A 5,654-nucleotide genomic window follows, 5' to 3' on the forward strand; every position below is an offset into this window, starting at 1 on the left:
GCGAGGAGGCGGACACCACAATATCCAGCCCCGGCATCCTCCACATACACGGCGGCTGCACACAGCCACATATGTGCGGGGGACGGGCGCCGCCTTCAGGACAATCAGCAGACTGCACCGCATACACACAAGTAGGGGAGAGCGAGGGCGCTACATGTATATACAGACTGCTAGACAAATAATGGGAACACTAAGACCTATCCTCTTCCTATCCTCTATCCCCCTCTTGTTCTCCAGCCTACTCCACCTGTCACCCAGCCTCCTCCTATCCTCCAGCCCCCCTGTCCTCTATCCCCTTCCTGGGTCTGATGCTCTGCAGCTCTAATGTACGGGACCAGGAGGAGGCAGGACAAACCGGGGAAGACAGTGGGAACCCGGGACATTCGCCAGGCCGCCCTTGACCTCAAGAGAGAGCCCAAAAACCGGGACTCTCCCACAGAATCCAGGACATTTGGGAGGTATGCAGACCCATTGCCAAACCAGTCATGAGGACATCAGAATGTTCTCCATGGCTTCTCCAGACTCATGTGTGTCACAAGTGCTCAATGTGAACTTGCTTTAATCCGTGAAGAGCACTGTGTGCCAATGTCAAATCTACCAATTGCCCTGCACGGTGTTGGGCTGTTAGGACAATACCGACTTGTAGAAGTAGGAGCCTCATTCCACCCTAATGAAGGCTGTTTGTGCCCACCAACAGTTCCTTCTCATTTTGTGGCCCAACGGCACCCCTACTTTGTTTGTTACTACTTAACAAAAAAATGATAAACACCAGATACTGACCACACTGTGCTCCCCAGCAACAGTCCTATGCTGCTGCCGTTCTGAAGCTACCATGCGGGGTGACGTCATCACATAAAGCAGAGAGCTGTCAGCCTAACAGGCGCAATCACTGTATTCAAGTCAATCGGTGTCTGGAGGACTTATCTCCCACCACCTGGGACATAGCCAAAAATCTGGAACTGTGCTGCCAAATCCAGATTTGTTGGAAGCAGGGTCAGACTGGCCCACTGGTGGACCAGCGGATCCACCGGTGGGCCCCAACACCTGGAGCTATTGCAGGATCTCCGTCTCCATAAACGCGGCTTCTCGAGTGCTATTCATAAGAGTAGAGCATCCAAATACCAGATGCAGATGTCATTGATACGCTGGGCATTGCGGCCGGAGCCTTCCTAAAATGTGTCACACTCTGACCCTATATGTGCGGCCACACATCCTGTTTCCCACCGTCACGATTTCTGCCGCAGGGAGAAGGGAAGTGGAAGCAGGGCCGCCATCATGGGGGGGTCTGTTGGGACTATGTTCAAGGGCCCCTTGTTTTCCTATCAAAAGGGGGGCCCGAGGGGCTCACAGTACCCACTAAGAGCCCAATATGAGAAAAAAAAAAGTCACGAGGTCACGTGACTTCATATTGTATGCGCCACACAGGCCCTTACACTAGGACATCCCAGGGTCACAACACTGCTGCGTCATAGTGATGCGCCCAGGCCGAAAGAGCAGAAAACGAAGCCGTGAGGAGAAGACAGAGCCGTGGGGCCGGGGAGAAGAAGATGAAAGATGAGTATAGATTTTATTTCATTTTTTCAACACGAGGGGGGCGGCATATGGCAGGACATTTCATTAAAGGGGACATCTAGAAGGACATTTCATCAAAAATCTTCCAGTCTGGGGCCCCAAAATTCCTAGTGGTGGCCCTGGGTGGAAGACACGAGACATCACTTACCTGTGCAGGACTTTTTTTCCCCTATAGCCCAAGATGGGTGTGGGGCAGCATATTTAACAAGAATGAAGGCCTGCAATATATACAAAATCAGGTGGGATATATTTGTAATGACAGAAGGAGTGGCTGTATTTATAAAATGAAGGTCGTTTATATGAAATGAAAGAAGGGGGCTGTATGTATAAATGAAAGGAGTGGGGTTATATATAAAATGGAAGAAAGGGCCTGTATATATAAAATTAAATGAGAATGGGGGTTATATAAAAAATGAAGGAAGGGGGCTGTATAAATAAAATGATAGGAGAAAGGGGGATGAATATATACAAAATTAAAGGAGGGGGTATATATAAACTGAAATAGGTGGCATATGTATATGCATAATAAAAGGAAATGTATAAAAGGCAATATACAGTATTTAAAATGAAAGGAGGAGGGGGTGTATGTAAAATGCAAGCGGGAGGCAGTGTATGCGCATTTTAATAATTTGAGGCAGATCTTATACATTTAGGATGCAGCTACACTGGTGGGGCTCGGCCCGATCACATATGCATTTACATTGCAGCACATGCATTCGTTAACAAGCACCTGGTGTTTAGAATTGTTTACATGCAAAACCCAAGGTGCTTGTTACTGATCACATGCATTTTAATGGAAACACATTGGGGCACATTTACTAAGGGTCCACAGCCACGAATCCGTCGGGTTTTTCCCGAATATTTCCGCTTTGCGCTGTATTTCACGGGATTGTGGCGCACGCGATCGATTTTTGGCGCAATTGCGCCGACTTTCACACGACAGAAATCGGGGGCGTGGCCACCGGACAACCCGAAGGATTCGGAAAAACCACGGAATTTAAAAAGCCATTTGTGTCGCAAGATCAAGCACTCACATACACCAGAAAAAAGCAGGTGAACTCCGGCGGACCTCGGCGCAGCAGCGACACCTGGTGAATATCGGCGCACGGACCTTAGTGAATCCCGGCAGAACCCGAATCGGCGTCGGAGAACCCCCCGCTGGATCGCGACTGGACCGGGTAAATAAATCTGCCCCATTGTGCCTAGCCCCACCCCTGGGTGTTTGCATTGTGTTTCTAAACGCAATATAAACTCCATGGGTAACTGCACCCTTAGCAATTAAAGGGTACTGTATGCAAAATAATAACTCGGACTGGATTGTATGTATTATAATTATTAGGGCACATTTAGGACATTTTGTAAAAAAAATATTAATTTGGCAGCACTGTGTATAATGCAATAAGGGCACAGAATTGTTAATTTAGAAAAAGGTTGACCTTTTTCGGTCCGAGGGCCGCAATGTCATACCGATACCCTTCAGGGGGTCACTTGGCACATAGACATACATGACAATTCAGGGATACTACACCTTGGATAGGGTCAAGTGTGGGACTGTCCTTATCAGGGCATTAGCGAGGGTGGGTCTGTATCGACAAGGCTTTTGACCCATTATCCCGTTCCCTAGTGCTCCCCTCAAAATGGCTCCTGGTAAGAGCTATCCAATTTTTAAACCTTTGTAAAATTATGTATGTGCTGACATATACCTTTGATGGTGTTTGATGTACATGTTGATTCTATTAAACTATGTATGATAGGTTACTTTACTTTAATTACATTTACTTTAGTTTCTGCCATAAAACCGGTGGAGACCAAGTGCAGACATCTTCTACAGGTCCAAACTGGGTGAGTTTGTGCCAGCATTTACCAAGAGGCTGGAACTTTTTAGTAGATAGGAGTGTTGGATATGAGCAAACAAGTACAAGTCTTTGCATTATACCTCTGTATGGTTGGTGGAAAGATCTGCCCCTGTTCTGTGTGTTCACCCATTCCTGGTTTTGACTGATGCACATAACCCAAGACCATAACCAAAGAACTGGACCTATCTAGAAGCCTTCTACAAATCTTAGTCATAGCAGGAGCGAAGGGCCTTGCTGTGAGACCTCACGTAGGATTGCAACACAGTGTACCAAGTCCAGCTTCAATCCTGGAATATAGATGCATTTTTCACAGTTCTGCTGCTGCGATATTACCAACATACAAAGGTATGGCTACACATATCTCCACTGCCTCCAGCTTTACATGGTCAAAACTACTTGTAGATTTCCTGTAATGTGGTTTTCCAAGTTCCTGGGAGGTCAGACAAAATTGCACGTTCCCACAGCATGGTATGGCTTAACACTTCTAGTTGTGCATCCAGCCCCATGGATGTCCTTGCAAAAAATCAGTCATGAAAAGTAAAACTTGCTGTGAGCTGAGACTTGCCTTTCAATTTTGTGCCGGACTTGTAGGCAATGGAAGTACATGGATGACATTTCTTTGTCTAAAAGGTTATTTGCCTAAGAAGCACCAGCAGCAGCCGAGTGCTTATTCTGTTTAGTGTGTTAGAAGTAAAATGTGTACACAGCATTAGTCACCTCTGAGCACATAGCATTTTAGTGCTTGGAGCATCTGTTTTATCTTACTGTGCATCAGTGTGCTTGGTCCAGCTATCTACTCGCCATCAATTACCATGGTGAACTGGAAGAAGTCGGAAATGTGTAGCTTATATTTGTGTGATAAAGTGCTTAATGCGTGGAATGACGGCATATTCACAATCAGACGTAAAAAGAGCTACGGTGTCAAGTATATATAATGTTCACTGAGCTAACAATTTAGGTACATAGTGCTGTAGCCATATATCAGGAGTATTTGGCATTTGAGACATCTTTTCCTGTTTGATCATACAGATTACACTAAGGAAAAATTTTGGGGCACATTTACTAAGGTCCTTGCGCCAGTTTTCTATCAGACTTTGCACTTTCATTCATGTTCAAACTGCTTGCACATATATCAAATAAGTGTCTGCATCACCCTTTTGTGTCACGGCTCTACTATTCTTCATGCAAAACAAATTCTGCCATTACACAGTCGGACTGTGCGCCACATTTAACATGCAGAGTCTGACAGAAGTGTTGGTGCACTCTGCCAGAGCAGTGCAGGGTGCGCCAGAATTATGAAGAATGTGCACCACCATTCATGAATCTGTTGCCCTCTGCACACTACACAGTAAAACTGCACATAGTTCAGTCTGCACTGTTTTTAGTAAATGGGCCCCACTGTCTAAGGCTACATTCACACTAACATATGGAGGACGTATATACGGCCGACGTATATATACGGCCGATATACATCCTCCATACACGTCAATGGGCGCCCGGCGCCCTACGGGAGCGGTACGGTGCCTGGAAAAAGATAGGATCTGTCCTATCTTTTGCCGTAATACGGCGCCGTGCCCCATTACTTCCTATGGAGAGGGGCGGGGGTGAGCTGCGCTCACCTCCTCCTCCTCTCCCCGTGCACTGCCGTTGCCCGCTACGGTACGGTACGGGCAGGCAACGGCAGTGTGAATATAGCCTAAGATCTATTAAATTTATCAAATTTGCCCTATGAAGAGGAAGCATATTATAGCTGCAGGTCTGTCCTGTGAATGACTGCTTACAGGAAACTTAGCGCCTATAAAATGCAGCGTAACCTGCATGCAGCACATTATAGAGCAGGAAAAGCTAAAAACTATATCTCTGTTATTTCAGACGACCATGGTCGTCAAGGACTCTCAGTTTAAAAGGTATGTATGATACAAGGAATCCTTTCTTTCCTGCAAAACAGCAGAATCAGACTGTAATCATGATATCAGCAGGGAAGAAGAGACGAGTTCTGTCCGCTGCACTCTGATCCATCTGTGAAAGAGGACACTGCATGATCCGAGATTTACTGACCGAACATGGTAAACTTAAACCACCCTTACTTGTTATTTAGGCCAGCTGCACACAAATGATTTTCTTGTACAAGTGCCTCGCACATGTCAGATGTTTTTTACAGTCCGACGATTTGATCCCATCAGAGAAAAGTGCAGCATATATTCCTCTGATCCGAGCCATGTGTGT

This window comes from Engystomops pustulosus, chromosome 4, assembly GCF_040894005.1.
Source record: "Engystomops pustulosus chromosome 4, aEngPut4.maternal, whole genome shotgun sequence".
Lineage (NCBI taxonomy): Eukaryota > Metazoa > Chordata > Amphibia > Anura > Leptodactylidae > Engystomops > Engystomops pustulosus.